At 41.2% G+C, this 23,972-nt stretch overlaps 1 long non-coding RNA gene across 1 annotated transcript in view; it reads right to left on the bottom strand.

The window, feature by feature from the left end:
• Nucleotides 11,696–23,972, bottom strand: part of LOC110395087 — a 23,239-nt gene continuing 10,962 nt past the window's right edge. Inside the window, exons 2-3 of the long non-coding RNA XR_002436147.1 lie at nucleotides 18,767–18,914; nucleotides 11,696–18,623 (exon numbers count right to left, since the gene is read on the bottom strand). This is a non-coding gene — a long non-coding RNA (uncharacterized LOC110395087). The remainder of the gene's footprint in view (nucleotides 18,624–18,766; nucleotides 18,915–23,972) is intronic.

Below are 23,972 nucleotides of genomic sequence, written 5' to 3' on the forward strand. Positions count from 1 at the left end.
TCGCTGATAAGAAAGATCAAATTGTACATAGCAGAAGAAAATGAAAGAGACGTAATTCACTTCAAAAGCAGCATTGACTTCCTGCACTTCCTCCCTTTGTACCCCATTGAGCCTTGGGGAGAAAGGGATTAGGAAGGGGGTAGAGTAACTGCCGAGAGATAAATCATCAAAGCCAAAAAATTAGGGAAAGATTCAGACCTATGGAGATGCCAAGACTTTTTTCTTTATTAAGTCAGTCCCTTCAGGGTCAAAATAAAGATGGAAATTCTTGATGTTCATTTGCCACTTCCTACTGCCACAAAGGAGGGAGACACTGTCTACTTAAGGTGCACTCAGCACTACACGGCAATATCAGATCCGGAGCATGAGAGGTGAGGTTGGTGTAACAGCTTCTGCAGATGAATGAGAGGAATTACTCCTATATGGGATTGGCATTCAAGATTTTAAGTTTCTTTACCTGTGCCGTTTATGGCAGAAGGAACAACCATCCATCAGTCACTCTGCCCAAATGACATTGAGTTGGATGCAATCTTTGGGTAATAATATGTTAAGTACTAGCTCACAAGAGAAGGAAAATCCATGGAAAAGGCTGTTAGTGGTAGTTTTTCTGGCAGCTGGCTTTAGATATTTCCCATAACTCAAAAATTTAAATGAAGTGACTTCTTTTAGGTCAGGGTCAAGTTCAGTGGGGCTAATGTCTATTCAAAGTAGAGATCCTTTTCTTTGTTTGCCTATTCATTACCAGCTTGACAGTATAAATCCGTTCCTAGTCTGACACTTAGAAACTTGGGCAGAGCTTTTTTCTGCATCAGATCAGCTCTCAGTGTCTGGAAAGCTAGAAACAAAATGAAACAAACCAAGCAACAGCAACAACAACAAAACCAGGAAAATGGTAGCCTTACAGATCTTTTGAAAAGAGAAACCAAAGAAATGGAGGCTGAATTAGATACCAAAGGCATGTGGCACGTCCTTTCCTAGGCAGAACTAAAGAATAGCACTGAAAAAGCATGAAAGAGCAAAATCTTTTGTTCTTTACATACCTACCAGCCAACCTTTACTTTTAGTATTATATATATGTAGGTGATTTTAGTACTATACAATCACATGCACACATTAATATATTGCTTCCTTTTGGATACCATAAGTCTCATATTGTCAAAACGCAGCCGTACTTCTTTATCCCCAGTGTGCTGTACATCTCTACAAACCACGTATTTACAAATCAAGGATGCTATACTATGAAGAACTTAAAATCTAATGGATGAGATAAATTATAAGTGCAATTATCCCTAATTTGAAAAAGAGGAACTATAGATTATTACGGCAAAAATTGCACAGTTTTAAGACCATGGCTTATTGTCCCATAGAACTTTTTCCCTCACATACCAGTTTAGACCTTATGCCCAAAAAGGATAAAAGGAAACTGAGTTATAGACAAATTGTCCCTATAAGCAGTCAGCTACCCATCTCTATTTTATAATTTTTTTTAAAGTAAGGAACAATATCATATTCTCTGCTAACAGCTGAAAATTTTGATTTCTGTCCTGAGTCTCCATTAATCTATAATGGGATATTCTGCTCTGCAACATCATCAGGTACAAAATTGCTTTTGCTATATCAAAAGTATTGGGGTCTTGCTTGCTTATGATATGCCTTGTCATCTTTCTTGAACTGATTTACCAACAAAATAAATCAACTAGCACTTAATATATTATACATCTAAAAAGAACAATCTCAGAATAACCTCTACTCAACATAGAAGAGATCTGAGAAAAAGTTTTTGTGCCTCGAAGTTTCTTTGAGATATGTTTTACCTAATGTATCAGCTGGTCTAATAAGAATAGTGCTTCCACTAACACACTTTCTCTAAAATACTTGGCCCATCATAACTGCAAACATCATTTCTATTGCAATAAGAGAGATATCTTTGATTGTTACAGCTGACATTACACAGTTTGAATGCTGAGTAGGGATTTTAGCTGCAGAAGTCACACTTTTCTTTGGAGCCCTTTCAAATTTGTATAATCCATTTTAAGCAAATTTATTCTTCCCATCAGCTTCTTGCTATGACATTCTAAGGTAGGTCAGAATCTGAACTTTTCCAGTGACATTTAAATCTTAACCATAAAATTATTGCCATTTTTCAGATACTCTCAAAAATTCAACTTTTTTTTCAGTACCTATTGCATCATTATGTTATTTAGAATACAAATAGCTCTTCATTTTATGATCAGTAGCCCTTGATATGCATCACTTCTCTGGTGAATTGAGAAATTTCCAGCAACACACTCTGACAGCTGGCAGGTATCAATCTGTCATGGAAGATACAGAGAAACGAATACTGCCCAAAAAGTATAAGTGTGTAGCCATTCTTTTCTGTCAGTAAAACAAGTCAATTTTTCTGCATGGCATAGTATTGAGTATATGCAGTATCCCTTAGCCTCTCACCAGATCTGTCATTGTTTTATCCTTCTGAAAGTTCCCATCCCTCTGTTATTTAAATGCAGGGAACAATATTGGTACTAGAAAACAATGGACCTACATACAAAGTAAGAAACATTGCATGAAAAGATGTCAAGTAGTCACAACCCCTGAAGGTTTCAAAATTATTAGTTTCAATGAAATAAAGATACGGCTCTTTCAATATAGTCTGGTGAAGATTTTGGCTTCATGTTCAGCTACACAAAAGAAAGAAAAAAAAAAAAGACTGAAAAAAGGTTAACTGGGAATTGCAAGCATGTGGAGCAGCATAAAGAATAGTGCAGGACACACAGTGCATAATAAACCAATTGCATAGCTGTTCCTGGAACAGAGGATGCAGCATTTGTTACAACTTGCCAAAAGGGAGCTGTGGAACTGTAGGGATCAAAGGAGGATACCAAAATACAGAATTGCTAAAGACCAGGATTGCTTATCTTCAGGAGGGTAAATTAGAGGGAAAATGATAAAAATGTATAGAGGAATGAATGAATATTCTCATGAAAGTAGGACAAGTTTCATTTTTTTCCCAGGGTGACTTGCTGTAGAATGGTTCAGAGAGGTGGCCCAATATCAGCTCCAGACCCAAAATGTGCTATGGACCTCTACTGCACATGCTCTTGGCCTGTAAGAACACAGAGAAATACCTACACACATGAAAAATGGGAGAAAATTAAAATGGAAAACATTATTCAATGAATAAGAAGAACATCCAAAGTAATAAAAAACAACAACAACACTGAAATAATTTGAGAATATATGATAGAATCACAGAATGGCCTGGGTTGAAAAAGACCTCAAAGATCAACTAGTCTCAACCCCCCATCTGCCAAGTGCAGGGTCGCCAACCACTAGACCAGGCTGCCCAGAGACACATCCAGCCTGGCCTTGAATGCCTTCAGGGACGGGACATCCACAACCTCCCTGGGCAACCTGTTCCAGTGCATCACCACCCTCTGAGTGAAAAACTTCCTCCTAATATCTAACCTAAACCTCCCCTGTCTCAGTTTAAAACCTTGTCCTATCGCTATTCACCCTCATGAACAATCGTTCCCCCTCCTGTTCATATGCTCCCTTCAAGTATTGGAAGGCCACAATGAGGTCTCCCCAGAGCCTTCTCTTCTCCAAGCTAAACAAGCCCAGTTCCCTCAACCTTTCCTCACAGGAGAGGTGCTCCAGCCCTCTGATCATCTTGGTGGCCTCCTCTGAACTCTTTCCAAGAGCTCCAGATGGGGCCTCACAAGAGCCGAGTAGAGGGGGACCACCACCTCCCTCTCCCTGCTGACCACTCCTCTTTTAATGCAGCCCAGAACGTAGTTGGCCCTCCAGGCTGCCAGTGCACACTGCTGGCTCATGTCCAGCTTCTTGTCCACCAGGACCCCCAAGTCCATCTCCGCAGAGCTGCTCTCGAGGAGTTCTTCCCCCAGTTTGTATAAATACCTGGGATTGCTACGGCCCAAGTGCAGCACCTTGCATTTGGTCTTGTTGAAACTCATTAGGTTCTCATGGGCCCACTTGTCCAGCCTGTCCAGGTCCCTCTGGATGGCTTCCCTTCCTTCCAGTGTATCAACTGCACTGCTCAGCTTGGTGTCATCTGCAAACTTGCTGAGGGTGCACTTGTTTCCATCATCAATGTCATTGAAAAAGATGTTGAAGAGCACCGGTGCCAAGACTGAGCCTTGGGGGACACCACTCGTGACCAGCCTCCACCCTGACATAGAACCATTAATCACAACCCTTTGGCTGCAACCAGCCAACCAGTTCTTAGCCCACCGAACAGTCCATACTTCAAATCCATGCCTCTCCAATCTGGAGAGAAGGATGTGGTGAGGGACCATGTCAAAGGCTTTGGAAAAGTCCAGGTAGATGACATCCGTCGCCCTTCTCCCATCCACCGATGCTGTCACTCCATCATAGAAGGCCACCAGACTGGTCAGGCAAGATCTGCCCTTGGTGAAGCCATGCTGGCTGTCTCGGATCACCTCCTTGTCACGTATGTGCCTTAACATGTCTTCTAGGAGGATCTGCTCCATGATCTTCCCAGGCACAGAGGTGTGGCTCACTGGATGTAAGTATCTCTGCTGCAGGCTTCAAGTAAGCCTTTTGTTTTAAGGCACTAGGATGAAGAATGAAATGGCAGAAGATTACTCTGTGACCTACAACACTGGCAGATCTCTGAGAGCAGGGCACTGGCCTGGCTGCTGTGTTTGAGCACTGCTCTTCTTTCCATTATCCCTGCGGAAAGACACAAGAGCGAGGTGCAGTCCCCTGGCTGCTCTCTTCTTTCTCTACAGTATCCTTCCTCAGAGCTGGGTATTCAAGCACACAGGTGAGAATGAGTTCAACTGTTCAAGAACAGACTTCATGGTTCAAAACCATGGTCCTTTGGCTGGAGAAAACTTCCGTAAGTTTCCTTTATGATTGAGGGGAAAGGAAAGGTACTTCAGAGGGTAATGTAGAGCAAAAGACTAACTCTAGAGCCTTGATAGAGTACTCTATAAACTACAAAGTCACCTGAAGGAGGCTGAGCTGAGGAGCTGGATGCTCAGAGGGTAGTGAGAATGCCCTCAGTGTCTGTACATTATAACTGTACTCAGAGTAATCATGTTAGAATAGGTTTCTTAACGATCTTCATATCAACTTCCAGTCACCTTTGTACTTGAAATTGGGAATTTCAGTTTCCAAGTTGATAACAACTATAAAAGCAATACAGTAAAGCTTATACTTCAAAAAAAAGAAATCAGGGCAATGATTAACAGGATTAATCCTGCCAACATGAAAGAAAACAGACAGAAGCATTCTGTGAAGCCCCGTAGATGAAAGTTCTTGAGAACAAATTAATAAACTGAAAATAAACTTCCAGGGATTGATTATTCTCCTATTCACAAATGTAAAATTCAGAAATAACTCAAATCAAGCCAACAGAGTAAGGCAGTAGAAAACACTGAGATCACGATCAGACCATGATGATTTATAGAGAATTAAAAGAAAAACTTTTACAACGACAAAGTTACAAAATCTAAAGTGTACACGCGATGGATAAATAATTGACATACATATTTTTAATGAATGAATACTAACAGAGTAGAGGACAATCCCTTACAGAAATACAGGTTCCCCCTCCTAAAAAAAAAAACCTTTACAGATTCATACATGATTGATGGATTTCCCCCATGTCATGTTCATTCATTTATTCTTTCACTATTAAAAATCCCCAATAAACAATATCCCCTGAGTCTATGGGAACAATCAGAAGAGAGTATATTGCCACAGATGACAATGACACAGAATTGATCTAGACAGATTTATTCCCAGGTTTAGTAAAAAATTCACAATTGCAAAAGAAAGGAGAAAAATTATTCTGCTTGGGGCAGTTCATGGCTACTGCACTGCTCCTTACCTCTTAGTCACTTGCTGAGGTGAAGTAACAATCAATACAGTGTGAAAGAGATCACAGAGGGCCTGAACCAGATCTCACTAAAGTCAGGGGTGGTAAAAGAGCCTTCCCAAGGTTAAGTTCTCCAAGAGCCACAGCACAGGACCTGCAGCCCAACATCTGAGACCAAGGTGACTTCGAGCCACATTCATATTCTCCAGTTAGGGCTGTTTCAGAGGGCTGACACAGATCTGTGGGAATGCATCCCAGTTGGCACAGCATCCCAAGAGCACTGCAGAAGCATAGGACTGCAAGTCTTGCTTTAGCCTTACCTTAGCACACTGCTTCTTTGACTTTCCTCCTATTCTAGCTATCTCCCTGCCGTAGTTTCAGAGTGTTCAGAAGACAGCCATGGGGTACCCTTCCTTGGAGCTTGCATAAGGATTGCAGGACAGATAAAAGGCCAAAGGTGAAGAACTGAAGCTCTGTGCTGCCGGGTCTCAGCCCCAGCCTAGCAGTAATGGAGCAGTGACAGAATATTTCACATTCTTAAGAGACAGCAAAGTGGTTTTGGATGGAGGAGAGTTTTAGTCCAGAGGACCATTTTTCATTATTTCTCTGCTGTGGGATCTCTGTGTATCCTTGTGACCATCATTTTGTTTCCCTGTGTCTCATTTCTACAGCAATGTACCGCTACATCACTGTCTTCAGTAGTGGGAAAGGATTTGAACACTAGCTGTCTTAAAGCTGAGAGCTCCTAGGACTGCAGTAAGAAAAGAATCTCAGGTTTGTATGAAAACTCAATTTCAGACCCACTAGAAACTTTGCCTTTATTAACTTAATGTAAAATAAATAAATAAATAAAAATACAATTTAAAAAAGAAAAAGGAAGAGAAGATTTTTCCTAAAACTGTCACTAGTCTGAACTGAAGTATGTATTCTGGCTTCTCTCCAAGGCTGATTACAAACCTGGATCTGCGATATAATTTAAGAATGAAATAATTACAAGGCTAAGAGGTGAATAAAGGATTTTTTATGTTCCACACCCAGCACTGCTCCTGATCCCTGATTGACCTCAGGCAACAAACCAAAATCAGCTTAAACTCCATCTAAGTTTCACATCTGGAGGCATCAAGTCAGCAAGAGTGTACTTCTGAAGTCAGATGAAGGTCCTTCCAACCCAATATTGGGCTTTCATCCATTGTCAGGTGCCCACATAAGGGGTATAAGAATCAAGCAAGCATATAAATGGTATTTTGCTCTCTAGGAGTCTACAATTCATGGACTTATACAGCAATGGAATTATCTTTGCATGTAATAACCTTTAGTTAGACACCCATATTGTCCATCCTATTCTTGTTTTCACATTTTAGTGATGGGAGTACTAAAAATATACTTCGCTCTCTCTCAGGAGACTGTATTCCATACAGAATATTTTATTCTCTATTCTTCTCTTAATAATTTGTAACATACAGTTTTGAATTCTAATGAGCATTAAGTTGATTTTTTTCATTGAGTTCATGGAATTTTTTATATTATAACCCCAGCACCTCATTCCTGATAAGCACTGTCTACAAGAATGCCTGTTGTTCCTTAGTTTCTCTCCGTATTTTAACTTTATATTTGTTCTTTATTGCCCAGTATGATGAGAACTTTATGAAATTCTTGCAAAGAGTTTTCATAAAAAACAGCCTTTTATAGTTTTTTATTATGAGACAAACTGTTATCTTACTATTAACTACCTTTCCCAAATCACCACTGAAAACACTCAACCATGCATGCCTACTGTGATGGCCTATGGAACACCAATGGGGCTTTCCAATACAGGCAAAACTGACAGCTTAGCCCTACTTTTTCCCCCCATGCCTTTTAACCATTCTTTCATCTATGGAAGGACCTTTCCTTTTATCCTATTGTAGCTCAGTTTCTTTAAAAATCTTAGATGAGAGATATTGTCAAGGGACTGTTAGAAAAGAAGGTCTCACCTGGATCTCTCTTGTCTCCTTGCTTATTGACTCCTGCAAAGGTTAGATTTATGAGACACAACTCTAGAGCGCTACAAGGATTCTTCCCCAATATACCATATTCTACCCACTTGTCTGCTAAGGTTACTCTTAATTATGGTTTCTATCATCTTGCCTAGCGTGGATGCTTGATTTACTGGCCTGTAATTTCCCTGGGTTTCCCCTCACATTTTCCACCTTCCATTCCACTGGCACCAAAATAGGCACGAAGTGCAATTAATAACCAGTCACTAGGTGTTGGGTAGAACTTACAGCAGAGCAGGTATTGCTGGGACTCATGGACTAAACTTTATACCCAAAGTCACATTTGCCTGCTTTCACATTTGGCAACCTACATAAAAGCATCTCTGCCTTGAGATCAACAACCAGCTGCCTCCATGTCTGTCTCATGTTCTCTGCACAAACACCTGCAGCAGTTCAGGATATTCCTCCCTTCCAACCCAAGCCATTCTATGATTACATGGAGTTTGGTCTCTTCTCTCAGGAAACAGCAATAAGACGAAGTAATGGCCTTAAGTTGCTCCAGGGGAGGTTCAGGTTGGGTATTAGAAAACAGCTCTTCTCGGAAAGGATGGTGAGGCTTTGGAACAGGCTGCCCGGGGAGGTGGTGGAGTCACTGTCCTTGGAGATGTTCAAGAAAAGAGTAGATGTTGCAATGAGTGGCATGGTCTAGAGCAGTCAAAGACATTGGTTGATGTTTGGAACAGACCAAAATAAAGACCACCTCAGTGGTCTTTCCAACCTTCATGATTCTATGATTCTGTGAAAAGTCACCACAGAGTTGCATGTGCTACATATCCTAGGACAGTAACAGCCCCTGGGGGTGGGTAAATACTGGCATATTCAGAAGAAAAAGGAGAAGGAAGCACCACTGTGATCAGCAATTCTCCCCGTGCTTCTCATTGGGTCTCAGTGGGTTGGCACCATTCTGACAACACTTCACTCGACATCTCTGATTTTTATGTCCTATTCACTGTGCTATTCTTATGTATTTTTACTAAAACTCCACTGATGGATACCCAGAGAAAAATGCTGTTCCAGAAATAGTATTGCTGTCTAGCAGCAGCTCGGCATCCCTTGTAAACCAAAAACACCCAATGTCTACCAGATATTTTTACACTTGCTTTTCAGTTTCTCTTTCCACTGCAGAAACAGAATTGTTACTACAGCTCTACAAGCTAACAGCTGTAGAACCAATAGGTAACAGAAACTTAAACTATATTTTTCAGGACAATGTCGTAGTTGGATTTCTTTGTAATGAAATAGCAGTCTGCAAATGTTTCGGAAAGTTCTGCTCTTCAAAGGAAAGGGGGAGAGGGTTTATTTCCAAATGGGACCTGAGGAACAATTGAGAATTATGGAAACTATTTTCTAACTGGACCTGCTTAGAAGTACTCATGAGAAGAGAACTACAAATTCAATGCCAGGTTGGCCTATTGAAGCTCAGACTGGGAGTTTATGTCTACAACATCATCTCCTGGTGTGTTTAATGCATTTTGCTGCTTACTGCTAAGACAGACAGCATACTAAATAGATCTAAAGCATTCTTCACTGCAACACTGGAGCATTCTTTTTAATGGAGGGTATAATCTCATTACAAGCTCTGGTAATCATCTAGATTACAATCTTAATTGCCAAAGTAGGTAAATAGATAAAACATATTTCATGTATCCCCTCCTCCTTCTTTCTCTTGTTAAAGGTTCAGCAAGAGAAGAATGGATTTTTTTCTCTCTCATGAGATTTTAAGCACCAGAAAGGTTTCTTTGTCTTTGTTATCCACCACATATATCCTCTGCCAGGTGACATTTCAAACTTCAAATTTATGATTATAAAGGCAGATTTCTGTGACAATCTTCCATCAGACTCTGAGACCTCTCAGTATCGCACAGGAGGTGTTCAGCACCTTGTAGGTTTCACTCCTCATTACACTGAGTTCTGGAACACATCTCTTAGTTGTTCAAAAGGTACAGTTTCCTGAATAGAAATCTCATTAACTCCATCATACCCTCAGCCAGTAGTAACTTACACCATAGGCTATCTACATTTGTGAAGAGTTGTATAAACAGCCAAATCTCAAACCAGTCTCACATAACTCTGAAAAATGAGATAATATCTTCCTGCTAAACACAGTTCAGGTGGTGAGAAGTGAGGTGGGAAAGCCTTAATGGAAGGGGAACAAGGAAGTCCTGTTGCCCTGATGGTTTTCTGCTGCCATAGCCTTGCTGATGCCTGTAGGAAGCTCTGCATTTGAACAAGCATCCCTTTATCTCACTGCAGCTGAGCTTCCAGCTGGGACCAGAGCTGAAGCTGTGCCACATCAGCACTGAAATGAAATGTTCACTCAGAAATGGGAGCTACTGTGAAACTATACATTCACAAGCCTATCAAACAGCAGGAGGAAAGGGGATCTCTCCAGCCAAGCACTGCAATTTTGCACAGTCTCTTCAAGACTGTTCCACCCAAATGACTCAAATCCCACAGTTAATGACTCCTCTGATGATGCTCAGCACTAAAATCAGGTTTCCAAATTTGGCTTCTGGGAGTCATTTTGTTTCTTGGTGACAGAGTTGCCCACTGCTGAGTTACTCCATCATAAGAAAGGCCACACGACAAGTTTTCCAAATCTTACCCCCAAATCGCTAAAAAGCATGCTTCACATAGCTCTAATCCAGAAGACAGTTTGTGAAGAACCTGGAAAATGCTTAGTTTTTACTGAGATGTACAGAAAAATCAACTCTTTGAAGCATTCAAATTGAAGAGGTGCTCGGACTGAGAGATCTTGAGATGACATTTATTCCAGAGAAAGAGAACAGCAAGGTCAGTGACAACGAGTTCTTCGCTTTCTTCATTTCCCTTGAGAAAACAGCTTATCTCTGTTTTCTGAAAAGGAGATCCAGCCACAGTGACTGTAAAGACAAATCTGGGCAAACATCTTTCTTGTTGAGTCACCTTCCCCAGCAGCACTGAGCTCTCAGAGCATCTTGGCTAGAGAAAGGTAGGTGCAGGGTAACCCTTCTGTCCATTAGAAAGACATCAATATATTAGAAAATCTCATAGTTTGTACTCTTTCTCCACTTCATATTTATAGTAAGAGTGGCGTAGCTCCAAACTCAAACTGACCTGAGCTGTGAAAACCACTGACCACCTTCCTTCTACAACCAGCCCATGCAAAATACGACCTTGTCCTTGCTGTCCTACTTCAAAATCTCATTCAAAATCTGAACTCTTCATGCTCACAGTTGTAGTCTTTCTGAATTTGTGGCTGTATTAGTTAAAATGCTGGTGAGAATAGCTGGAGCTGAGAACATAATTGATACACTTAAATGCTTCTCACCAAAAATTAGGTGTTAAACAAGATCCACCTGCAACTTTTTTGTTTTATCTTGCTGAAGCTAGACCTGGGATTTGCACATGAAAATGCCAAATTACTCTGATGGACTATGCACCTGAATAATTATGTTTAAAAATCAAAAAGAAAAGAAAAGAATCATGAAACATCTTTCATTAGTCAGGAAGTACATCTCTGTGCACATACAACACATAAACAAAAGTGCTTCTAAAATGTACTTATTAAAAAGAACACATTGCTTTTCATTGGCTCAAACAACAGCACAGAAAAAGGTTTGAAGTTTTAATAATGAATTGTATCTCACAATTATAAAGTTTACATCACAAGAGCATCACAACTGTGCAACTTCAGAAACATATGTTGTGGTACATATGAAGAGGGGAAATATATATATATATATATATATTGTTGTTTTGCCATCTTCACGGACAATAATTCCATTAAATTTCCAAACTTGCAGTGGTTAGAGTTACAGACCCAGAGATCTGAATGATTCTTATTTTACTTTTAAGCTACTGCCTGCATAAGCCACTTTCTCTGGGGGATACTGATTGCTCATACTTTAATTTTGCTACAGGACAAGAGAGTCTGTATGTCTTAAAAGGCTGGACTTAGAGCAAAATTATTTTAGCAGACTACAGCTAACCCAAGTTTCAGCAAATTATTTCCATTTCTGATTTTCCTTTTTCACACTATACTGTTCGGTATGTCCTTCATGGAGCATCTAAATGTCACAAGAAGGTACAGACATCACAGTGCTGGAGGCCTTACAAGCACATTGTGAGTGATAGCTCTGTTGCTCTTAAGAGCTTTCAGTCTAATGGCTGAGTAGACTATGAAGATCTGCTGCACCATCTGCTGCTTCTCTTCTTCCAGGTAACTGTTTACTGTTTTCCATATGATTTATTCTCAAGGACTTGACATAGCTGAGTTCCCCAGGGACTGTCTGAGAACTTTCCACATGATGATCAATATCTTCGTACTTCAGAATCCTCAAATCAAGACTTGGAAATGTGCTTTAAGATGAAATATTATTGTCCACAGCTACGTAGTAAGTTGTTCCCAATGGTCCATTCCCTCTTTGAACATTATTAGAGTTCACATCCAGTATAAGGTGAAACTGTGCCAATAAGGGACAGTCTCACATGCAAAGGACAAACCATATCTCCCTTCAGAACCCCAGCTCCAGTACCAGGAAGCCTGTACAGAGTTGACCTCCCTCACTGTCACATGGAAAGGTTGTGGACCTGCCTTTCTTCACCGTTTGAAGCACTGACATTAGCTTTACCCTCATGCTATGCCCACGTAGTGCCTTGGATTGCAGTTGTGCATCAGGTGCTTCCTGGTGCTGAGCACAATGCACTCCCTTAAGAGCATGCTGGAGACGTGGATTGGATGAATATACAAAGCTGGAACCATGCTCTGTAAAATGACTCACTAAAGTTCAAAACCTTTACAAAAAGTCTGGAGCAAGAACTGATGCTTATAATAGAGATTGTGCCACCTATGTATTGAAAAAATAAAGCCACTCTGCTCTCTTAAATAATTACAAGTCATCAAAACTCTTAGTTTATCTACACTCTCACTAAGAAGGGATTAGGAGCAAGCTGGAATACATTCATTTCATGTAACACAAAAAAACCTGAACATCTACCCAGATGCATAAATACGTATGTGCGTGTGCAAGTGATTGAAGGGGGGCTAACAATTCAGAAACAGATCTGCTTCATTTCTTTCTGACATGATCCCCCTGAATTCAGATGCAATGCAAACAGCAGTTAGTAGGAAGCAGTTTCTAATGAAACGCTGGGATTAGTTTGTCAGTCAGAAGCTGCAAATCTCAGTCAGCACTGATCAGTTCCTGCCAAAAGGGCTTTGGATTTTTTTTTTTCATACAGTAAATTCCAAAGAGATATGGCAGTCCTAAATAGATCTATTGCTTTCTAAGAACATAGTACAGTGTGCCTGCTAGGCAGCTTGCCTAGAAATTCTTTTCCAGTGAAGTACTGGAAGAGACAATTTCATTTGCTCTGCTCTCAGTTCCTGGAGTGGCAATAGTGGTGCACAGCTTTGGTTACCCATGTGAAGGCATCATGCATCCAGAAATCACGGTCTTCATCTGGAGGAGGTGTCAAGTCTAAGGGAAAAATCCTGCAAACCATAATCAGACAATCTACCAATGGAGGTGGTCTCATTAAAGACCGAATTACATCATTATTTGGGATTTAATCCAAACTGCAGAAATCAATGCTTATTAACACTGATAGACTTTGAAATGGCCTGGAAGGCAATGAGGAAAGGAGAGCTACGAATCATGTCATATTTTTCTGCAGAGAAAGTCAGAAAGGAGAGTAAATATATCTAGATATATTTGAATCAACTCCCTGAGGCTTTTTTTCCAAGCCACAAGGACCAAAATCAGAATAAAAGCTTTCCCAGTGTAACACTGCACACCCCAGCACAACTCAGTACTGCTTGTGAAAAATTCTCTCCAAGATCTATGGATTGGTTTGGGACCTTCAAACCTCAGCTTCAGAACAAAAAAAAGTAAACATTGAGCCCCACGATTCTGGACAATGGGCAGAAGAGTTGCTTCTCATCTCATGCGTAAGGAATCTAAGCTGTATCACGCCTTATCATGCCTCTGCATCAAGCCCCAAGGAATTGCATTGTTAGCTTCCTTCTTTGTAGCACTGGCTACAAGAAGAGGCTGGTAATATCTGCCACATTCAAGGTTTAAGCTCAGAGGTAACCATCACCAAAATTATACATTCTCAAATTCAGGTAGCCAACGGATGTGCATCACACAGGATGCTACCATGGAAGGAGGAAGATAGCTCTTTGAGAAAGTACTGATTGTTCATGGGTGATGTTGTCTGACACATGCACTGTGCTTAGAGGAAAATAAATCACAAGAAAAGGCTTCTGTCACACCTCATTCCTGCTGCCAAGACAGTTTCTTATTAAATCTGCAGAATCCCTTTAAAAGGCTTAGAAAGAAAAATACAAGTGTGCATCCAATTGAGGTTTCAGCAGCTGTCAAACCACCCCTCTCACAAAAAGTTTTCCCCTTTCCTTCCCCCTGGTAGGAGACACCCAAGACAATAGTTCCCAGTTTGCTGAGTGGAAAATCTCAAAAGGACAAAAGCACAGACTGCAAAATCAATTCCAACAGCCCAAAGCATCTGAGAAAAACTAACTGGAATGCTTGCTTAGGAATTCCCCTTCCATTCCTGGATGGCTTGGTGCCAGGCAGTGCTGGAAGCTACAGCTTTCTCATCAGCCAGCAGAAGGGGCTTCATCTCCCAATTAAACAGACCCTGTGGTCCACAGACAGCCAGGTAAAAAGCAGAACTACATTCACAGTCTTTGAATTTATTCCAGGGAATTGCCTGGGTACTTCTGCTCTTTATCCTGAGCTACAGCCAGGACAGCTCAGAGTCCTCACCATGACCTTTTCCTCCAAATAAAGTTTGTGTAGTGGTGACGACTAATGGGAGGGAAAAATTGCAATTCCACTTTGGTAACTGACCAGAATAAAGACATATCAGCTGACAAGTGACAGCAATTCATGCTGAACAGCCAGGCTGGATTCTTCCCAGCTAACACTTTTGCAATTGCAGTGCTAAAACCATCTTCAGGTTGTGTGTTATCCTGAACTGATGAAATGTCCAGCCAACTCATAGTAATGCAATCTTGGTGAATTATGCAATGCTGTTTTAAGTTCAGTACTCAATGCCAGAGAGTAACGCCCCATAATATGTTAAACATACCACAAGCAATGCAAAATACACTGTTCTTATTTCAAGGAGGCCTGAACCCCACTGACTTCTGAGGATCAAAAGCACAGACATCAATTACAAGAATTGGTCTCTAATAACAAGCAAAGAGCTTTACTTTTTCTCCACTGTTGGCATCAGTGCTGCTCAGCTGGCAGGAGGCTCGTGGTACTGCTACATCTCCAGGGGAGCTCTGTTTTTTGTTTGTTGCCAATCATCAGCTACCATTTCATGAGATGTTGATCTTTTTATGTGCAGTCCACATCTATGCCAGCTCCTAGTGGTATCTTTTGACTAGAGAACAACAGGAGAAATCATCAGCTTATTCTATATTCCTCTCTCTTTATTTTTTTCTTTAATGCACATAAAGATCCTCATGAAAGTTTTCAGGAATTCAAGATACATGAGCCAGGCAGGATCAGTCAGCTGGCTGTTGAGTTCATAAGGAGGCAGGAATTAATCGATGCTACAAAGATGGGCTTGTAGTAAAGTGCTGGCCTGAGGATTCAGACGCCTGGGTCCAACTCCCACTGCCTCCATGGATTTTCTCAGTGACTTCAGGCAAGTCCCATGGGATAAGCTGATCCATAAAAATGCGTACACAAATTTGCTCTACCCACACCCTGCCTTGGACTCTTCTTAACCCTTTCAGTTGTGCTTATTTACCCGGTCAGTGCATGGTGCGCATTCAGCCACACAACATTTGAGCTGAAACTGAAGCTGCCACATGGGCGAACTATGGTTATTCATACCCTCTGCCGCTGTGTCTTCCCAATATCTTCACAAGATTACCATACACTGCTCCTTTCTCTTCCTCACTATAAGATGTACAGGTAGAGAGATTAAAATTCTTTTTGCTCATGCTTCTGTCCTTGCACATACATTTTAATATTAATTTGAGTACATTGTATTTCCAATACAAAATGATATTTGCTTGAGAGTCACTGTCATCTGCAGTCCATCTGGTTACCTTTACAAAACCAAGGTGGCATTTTTTTTTCATTAGCTCCAACAGTTTTGTGTTGAGTCTAGCCTGGAATATCTGTAGCCATTTTAACTCTGTAACCTTTCACAGCAGCTTGTTCCATTGACTAATTGAGTAGCTGAAACACATCTCCCACATATGTAGCCGGAATTTTCCTTTCTGCAGCTTAAATCAATTTCTGCTGCTTCTTTCCTCTCTGACTAATGAGAATAACTGGCCCCTGTTCCCTTTATCAAATCATTTTATGTATTTGCAGACAGCTATTATGTCTTCCTTCAGTCTCCTGTGCAGACTGAACTTGCCTGTCTTTCTCAGCTGCTTCTCATAAGTCTGATTTTCTAAATCTTTTATCATTTTTGCTACTCTCCTTTGAGCTTTCTCCAATTTGTCAGTGTCTTTTCTTAAATAGCAGCGTCCAAAACTGAATTCACTACGCCAGCTGAGGCTTTCACCAGTGCCAAGTAGAGCAGAAAAACAACCCTGCTTGTTTTACACATGTCATGATCCTTATTCATACTATCCAGAATATTTCATTGCAAAACATCAACGGACTAAATATGAGAGCACACAGACTGGGGACAGCTAAGAGAAACAGAAATTCCTATGAGACTTCGAAAGGGGTAAGTACCAAATAAGAGAATTGTTTAGGTGGGTTTGAGAAGAAGGAGAAGGCTAAGAATAATGGGATAAAATGAAATCGTAGTCTGGATATCAGGAAAAATATCGTAATAGTTCAGACAGTGGAAAACTCTATCCCTAGGGAAGTGGTGCAGACTCCATGAGTTGAGTCATTAAGAACTAAGCTAGACAAAGCAATGCAAACTGTATAGCAAGATGACTTAATATATTATTGGGAAAGGGGTTAGATGGGCTGATAAACTTGGTGAGGTTTTTTTTTTTTGTTTTTTTTTTTGTTTGTTTGTTTGTTTTTTGTCCCATAGCATTCTGGAATACCAGAACTGATTTTTTCTTATGCTAATATTCACTTTTGGTCTCCACCACCTTCACGTGTTCTCCATTTGACCCATTTGTGACAGCAAAGCTAATTTACAAATGCTTCGAGAATTTCTGGAAAAGTTTGGGGGAGTTTAGTATTTTCCCTGTCTCTGAACCCATGGGCCCCATGTATAACAGATATTTGCCAGGTTCTAATCTCACACAACTAAACACTAACAGATCTCACATGGTACAAAAGGGGAAAGCCAAGACATCCAGCAGAGAGCATTATCCATGCCTAAAACTGACAAAACTCTACCAGCAGCACCACTACCTGCCAATGCAAGGGGTCACCATGGTGTAGTAACACCAATGGCTAGCAGCCAGTGGCAGTAATTAGGACAAAATCCCCAGTCTAGACAAAGTTTAGTTATCATGAGCAAAAGTCTCCAGTCTCTGGGTCTACTTTTCCTTCAATAATGCAATTTTAATACTGGTGGAACTCCAGAAACTTCAGTAGAATTATGCCTAATACAAACTCAGACACGAGCAAGACAAGATCCCTGAAGAATTTTCCTTAGCTGAGATGTGCAAATCTAATTTCTTTGATTGAGCTCTAATTGGAGGACAAGAAAAAGCCATACAAATTCTAAAAATGTCCTTTACAAGCTTGTCTCTGTAGTTCACAAAAGCTTGTCTCTGGAGTTCACAAGCATAACGTCCAGTGCCTTGGGAAAGTTCAGAGTTAGAAGGTTGTCCTCATCACTGGATGCTCACAAACTTTTTTTCTCATGGCCAAGTTGCTTAGCTCTAGTTTTGTTAGAGTCTCATGCTCAGAAGTTTCACCAAGTCTGGAGTAATGGTTAGAAAAAATATTAATTCCAGGTGAAGAAATGCAAGTCAAAACATTGAGGAAGAGACTACTCCACTGTTTACTATATCTTAGAAAATAGCAGCTATTTAGAGCCAATCAAAGCAGTCATGGAGAAGAATAATTAGCAAGCAGAAGTCTAGCACCTACATTCATTTAAATTCACAGAATTTTGTATTAATTATTCTGAGTGTATCCAAATGGCTGATGCCACCTTTCCAAAAGGATGGCCAAACTATGAAAATCAGAACATCTACAATACAGTGGTCCCTTCTCCAGAGGGTCAACTGTCTACGATTAGTGGGCTAGTAAAAGGAAATCAGAGAGTGATATTAGACAGTAAGAGAGTAGCATTATTGCAACACACAGAAGTCTCTTCCACCATCAATATTTCATAGCTGCCATAGCAAGGGAAAGACTCAGGGTGTTAACGAAGCATGACCTTGAGGAGCTCTGAAAAGCCAGACTGAGGTTAAACACAAATTAGCACTCATAGCAGAGAGTTCTACTGTGCTCAGCTGTGCTAGTTGGTAAGTGGTTAAATTCTGCTGGAACCACTGTCTTACAACACCAAGAAGTGGCTATTACATTAGAGAGATTATAATAATTTAGTTGGTGTTATTGTGTAATAAGCTAAAATATCTAAATGCAGCAAAGCTCTTGTCTGGCAGGAAATTGTCTTCTTTTAATAGATGACCAGCTCCATAGTAGGAGTCCTGAATGCCTCTACCACATCTAGTGCCAGCACATCACTGGCAGAGTTGCCTGTTTTTCCTCTGCATGCTGTAATACTACTTGGCATCACTACTTGCAGGGTGAGGAGACCTGTCAATGAGAGAAAAAGCAAGAGAGAAATGTAGGTTTTTGCAAGGTCCACATGTACATTTACAACATTCAGCTAAGCCATCACCAATCTGCCAGAGGCAGATGGAAGAAGTACTGATGCTGAGGTGTGATTTGTACTGTACCTTTTATATAAAAAATAATCCCATGGATTGTGAAAAGCTCCAGCCAGAAGATTCCTTGTCTCATGGCTAGATGCTCCAAACCTTCTCTTGGACAAACAGTTCTCTGTTGTCTTCAGTGTGGATGTGGCATATTCAAACTCTTCTACCACTGTAGGTAGAAAACACAAAGAAGTCAATCTAAAATTAAGTAGATATTTTAGGAGGAGATTGTTTATTTGTTTGTTTTGTGCATGTATTCTGTACTATTTTTCATTCTTCCAGTGTCTGTTTGAAAGTTAAATCTACTTAAACACCCAGGTAGATCTTAAACATTCAGGACAAATGTGCAGCATTTTATTCCTTAGTGTCGCTATTCACAATAACTCTTTTCAAAGTGGTAAGCAGCTAATTTCCCATTACTCTCTGTACCCAACAAGAGTATTTTCCTTTTCTCAATTATGTTCTCTCACGCTCCTTAAAAATGTGGATTGCCCAAGTACAGCAGTAAGGTATTAGTAGACACATTGTTAAGAGTCTTGCACAGGCTCACAGACATACAAAGGAAGAGCTAGCTTCAGATTTTGGCCTTTTGTACTCCTGCTTGTAGTTTATCATGGAATCAGTATGTGTTTTGAACTTGAATGGATCCTGACTTTTGATTAAACACAAACAATTCAACATTGCCTCCAATTGCAGAAATTTGAACTTGATAACCCCAGGTGTCCTGTTCCAGGCCTTTATTTTTAGTCTAAAAGCTTCTGTTCTCACTCTTTGCTAAGAAGAAGTCTTGGAGATGCTCTCTGGACAGCTAGGAAATCCTACCTCTTGTAATGATCTTTTACATCAATGGCTATGCAAAGCACAGAGCACAGATGTAGCAAAGAGTATGAGGCACTTTGCTTTCCCTAACTGAAGAGCCCACAGAGCTCTGAGAACCTTTTATATCTACATGTTAAAGCATTAAATCCATTAGGTTGCTCTGTAAATACTCTTGGTCTAAAAAAAAAAAGCCAAGGGAGCATGTCTTGAGCTGCAGTCTTCTTCATGACTCAAGGAGAGGTCAGTTGGATATCCTCTGACTCCAACCCCCAAAAAACACAAATTAAAAAATACAGAGGATTTCAGGCTTCAAGCATTTGTTATTCAAAGAGTGCAGCAAATTATCACTTGCTGCATTTATGCTTCTAGCAAGTGTTTCATCTGTGCATTCCCTGCCAGCATGCCTCTGTTTAGATGGCCTCTGGCTCAAGGAGGAGTTTTACATTCACCAACACATTGAAAAATCCTTGTCATTTTTTGTTGTAGAAGTGATATTTTGTCAGCTTGAGGGATGTGCACCAGTCCTTTATTCCATTTGAAACCACAACATGTAAAACTATTTAACACATACTGACAAGTTCTTATTATGTCTGCCTAAAAGACTTCAATTGAAATTCAATAACAAAGGTCTTTGCACATTTGAATTCTATTCCCATTAATAGCGGCTGATCGAGCGAAAACAAACAGGATACATCAACCATACTGCGAGGTAGAGAAAACAGCAACACAAATTATGCTGTATTTGAGGTTATGTATTATCAGAAAATTCAGTTGTGCTGCTAGACAAGCCAGATAACACATTTTGCTGTATGTCTAGGTCCTGTAAAGTTTCTGAGAGTTCCTGCACTGAAACTCTCTGACAGTTTTAGTCATAAGGTTTCAAAGTGATTCAGTCAACATTTTCTTAAAACTTGTTACCAGAATTGTCCCAACTTAGGACCAAAAGTCTGTCCCGATGCGCTGGTTCTGCCTGCCACCTGCCCTGTGCCCTGCACAAGTGCTCTACGCACTAGATAGGGCTTGGGGCTGCTCTTACTCTCCTGCTTACTGCCCTCTCCTGTACCAGGGAATGCAGATGGGAAGATGCCAACACACATTTGTTCCTGTGTATGCAGGTGGCATTGCATATGCTCACAGGGATTTTCTGTGTTGCTCTGTTGATGTCAGGGCCTTCTGGGTTTAGAGTTTTAGGACTTTCCCCACTTCAACTATTGCCAGAAATTGGTTTCTCCGCAAAAAATACATTTAGAAAATTGCTGTTCACACAAGGACAGACTGTCGCCAATTTAAGCTTCCAATGATTATTTACGGTGTATGCAGTCATGTCCTTAGCTTGTCAGTCAAGCAAGGTGTATCACTGAGAAGAAAACAATCAGGTGTTGGTGTACAGAAAACATATTCCTAATACCATATCTTTAACACTCTGAAGTCAAGCATGTTAGTCTCAGTTTCAAAGAGCACTGAGGTCTGCTGCCCTTAAAATGAGTGATCTGCGTTATAAAGCTAGCAAAGCATGCATTCACTGATCATACACGTCTCCTGAAGGCCAGGTGGAAATCAGCCAAGAATCAAGGGATACAGCTTAGGAATAAATGGCTCATTATCATTTAGCATCTGTTTATTTAATGGCATAATGTCCCATGCAACTTGCAACACATCAGAAATTAAGGTAATTTTATTCCACCATAAGATATCCAGAAGGAAAATCATACTGCTAAGATAACTATACTTATGTCTCTATGACATAAGCCAGTATGTTTCCTGGTGTAAATCCTTATTCAGAAAGACCTGAGGATTTCTCAACAGATTCCTGAGGGCTGTGGCTTGGAAAAAGAGTTCTTCTCTGCCAGACCTGGAGATTTAATGTGTGGGAAGATAGCACAGCTGGCTGTAAATCTTGGACATCAGGCTCTCCTCAGCTAGCAGTGCAGCTGCTCCAGCCTCCTCTGACACCCAGCACTAACTTGGCTTCCTGTAACTCATCCTTCCCTTCACCTCCTCTTCCTCCTTCTTGCACTTCATCTGACAGTCCTGATTCCTCATGCACATCCACACGGCAGCGCCTTCTCTTCCCATTCCTGATCCATCAGGCAAAGTCATTAGTAATTAGGCAGTTGATGCTGGCATGTAAAACATCAGCTGTACATACAACCCTGCCGGTGGTGAGTGACAGGGCAAGTTTGGGCTCCCTTCAATACCTGCAGTACCTCCTCTATCTGTAAGCACTGGCATGTCACTACCCCCACCAGGAGGGCCCCACCACTGTCCCCACCACGAGTGTGTTTGCTACTTCCAGTCTCCCACAGTGCTTATTTCAGTCTCAAGATACTGCAGAATCACCATGCCTTTGCGTCATTCATAACTCCACCACTCCGTGCCATGCTGATGCATAAGCCCTCCAACTTCTCACCCCGACAGCACACTCCCCTGTACAACATCCCATGACAGACCTTTCTGCAGCAGCACTCAGCAGGGACTCTTCCAAGCTGGTCCCTGGCCTGCTCCCTTTCTAGCTTCACCTTACAGTAGGAAAAGAAATCCAGTGGAAACTCTGCTTGGGGTCCCTGCGTTCTCCATTTGTCAAGCCTTTTTCATTTTCAGGTCTTTGAAGAGGCAATTATACATCTCTCTCACTCTGTTTCCAATCTGTCTTCTACATTAGAGGAATTTGCCTTTAAAATAGGTTTAGTAACTGCCAGGTTTCCTGCATTCCTTTATCCATGAGATTATTTTCCTCAGAGACCTTACTTACCAGTTCCCCAAGTTTGCTGAAGTCTACTTTTTTTGGATACGTTATCCATATTCAGCTGTTCTTGCTTTTTCCCCTGGAATAATGAACTTGATCATTTCATGCTTGCTTTCATCCAAATTGCCATATACTCTTTGGATTCTCAAGCTGTTCTTATCTATTATCCAGAAACAAGTTTAAAGCATCTGCTACTCTGCCCATTACCTCCCATCTTTTCAAACAGCTTCACTTTCATGGTATCCAGAAATGTAACAGTCCATCTATATCTGTCTGTGTTGCTTTTGGTATGAAAGGTATTGAGAGGTATGAAAGTGCTTAGCATGTGTTACCACTAAAAAAAGTTGTCCTACTGATAAATCTTCGAGCTGCACAGAAAAGTCTATCTACTGTCTGTCCCAAGTAGGTGATCAACAGAAAGTTCAACATCTATGATAACTGTCCATGCTCTTCTTCTTTTCCCTCCAGCAGAAGTGTTCACCTTGTCTTTTTCCTGCTCCTTCCTGAACACCAGCACTTGGTACCCAGTACCTCCATTCTTTTCCCTTGTACCTCCTGAACAAACTGCATCCCTCTACACTTTCTCAAGTCCCATGGTTGTCCCCTCCAGGCTGCCACTAAGAATTAGAAATTTGCCATTACTGAATCATAGAATCACCGTGATTGGAAAAGACCTCCAAGGTCATCTAGTTCAACTGTTCACCATCCACCAATATTTCCCCTCTAAACTACGTCCCTTAGCACAACATCTAAATGCTTCTTGAACACCTCCAGGGACGGTGATTCAACTACCTCCCTGGGCAGCCCATTCCAGCACCTGACCACTCTTTCAGAAAAGTAGTATTTCCTAACGTCCAGCCTAAATCTCCCCTGGCGCAACTTGAGGCCATTCCCCCTTGTCCTGTCACTAGTTACACGAGAGAAGAGGCTGACCCCCAGCTCACTACAACCTCCTTTCAAGTAGTTATAGAGAGTGATAAGGTCTCCCCTGAGCCTCCTCTTCTGCAGACTGAACACCTCAAGGAATGGTGACTTCACCACCTCCCTGGGCAGTCCATTCCAGGACCTCATGACTCTTTCAGAGAACAAGTTTTTCCTAATGTCCAGCCTGAATCTCCCCTGAGCAACTTGAGGCCATTCCCTCAAATCCTATTGTTAGTTACATAGGAGAAGAGACCTACTCCCACTTCGCCACAATCTCCTTTCAGGGAGTTGTATACAGCTACAAGGTCTCCCCTGAGCCTCCTATTTCCACACTAAACAATCCCAGTTTCCTCAGCTGCTCCCCATAAGGCTTGTGCTCCAGACACCTCACCAGCTTTGTTGCCATTCTACCGACATGCTCCAGGGCCTCAATGTCTTTCTTGTAGGGAGGGGCCCAAAACTGAACACAGTACTCAAGGTGCGGCCTCACCAGTGCTGAATACAGAGGGATGATCACCTCCCTGTTCCTGCTGGCAACAATATTTCTGATACAAACCAGGATGCCATTGGCCTTCTTGGCCACCTGGGCACACTGCTGGCTCATGTTCAGGTGAGCATCAACCAACACACCCAAGTCCGTTTCCTCCACACAGTCTTCCAGCTGCTCTGCCTCAAGCCTGTATAGTTGCCTGGGTTGTTGTGGCCAAAGTGCAGAAAAGAAAAAAAGAAAAAGAAAAA

Source organism: Numida meleagris, chromosome 2, assembly GCF_002078875.1.
Source record: "Numida meleagris isolate 19003 breed g44 Domestic line chromosome 2, NumMel1.0, whole genome shotgun sequence".
Classification (NCBI taxonomy): domain Eukaryota; kingdom Metazoa; phylum Chordata; class Aves; order Galliformes; family Numididae; genus Numida; species Numida meleagris.